Consider the following 1,168-nt stretch of genomic DNA (forward strand, 5'->3'; position numbering starts at 1 on the left):
AAATCAATTGGTACTAAAGTTATGAAGAGTAATTTTTTTCTGTTTTGAGGGAAAGCTAAAGGCAATAACTATTTCCACTTACACTTCCTTTAAACATTTCTAACCATAAACCACAGGCAATAATGTGGTACTGTTGGAGGTTAAATTAGAAGCCAATATGTGTAAATTTACATGAAAACATACTTTGTGATGTGGGCGAAGCTGCGGGGTGAGGGGTGGAGGAGCTGGACAAAAAGTCTTACAGTGGAATTTACTTTTGAAAAAATGTGTAAAAATAACCTATTCAAGTTCCACTATATACACACACATATGTTTTATACACAATATATATTTTTATATACTGTATATAAAATTTAGAACATAAAGAGATGCCAGATATTTCTTTCATCAGTCATCCTTGAAAACGTATCCCAAGTTCTTTCATGTGGATTTTTTTTTTTTTTTTCCAAGAAACGTACAAAGGCCAAACTAGAACTTCCAGAACTGGTCCTAAAGAGCCATGAAATCCACTGTTTTCTACTTATAGATTTAGTATACAGCAATATAATGAACAGACATATGAGAGTGGGTTCTGTGGTACCCCTTTCCCACTACAGAAAAAATCTGGGCAGAACTGCTCAAGTTACTTTTATTTGCCATTCAACTTACAATTCAGGTTATCATCAGAACTATCAATATAAGTAATGTTAATATCATTCACACTTCATATGCTCATGTAAAATATTTCAAGTTGAAAATGCAGCAATATTTTGCAATTCTGAATAATTAAGAAAGACAAGACTACTCTCTTCAATGTTGTTATTCTTCAGTGTTAGTTTGAAGAATATTTACTTGGTAATGCCTAAAATCTACATTAAAATTGAAAAATTAATAAAATATAAATACAGCCATAGGGCAGTTGGATCCATGATAACTAGAAAACTAAGCAACTTAAGGCCTTATGCCTTTAGCTGGATCTATGCAAGCAGATTAAAAATGATCAATACTGCACTGCAATAGTGCATCAAATGGAGGAGATAGAAATTAAAAAATAAATATATTTAAAACAAACAAGAATCATTTTACGTAAGAGTATACCAAATAGCTTGCTTATTTAATTCAAGTTCAGCATCATCTTATTAACAGGAATCAATGTATGTATCCACAGAGTTACTATTAAACTGAAACA

This window comes from Pygoscelis adeliae, unplaced genomic scaffold (assembly GCF_000699105.1).
Source record: "Pygoscelis adeliae isolate BGI_AS28 unplaced genomic scaffold, ASM69910v1 Scaffold62, whole genome shotgun sequence".
Taxonomy (NCBI): Eukaryota; Metazoa; Chordata; class Aves; order Sphenisciformes; family Spheniscidae; genus Pygoscelis; species Pygoscelis adeliae.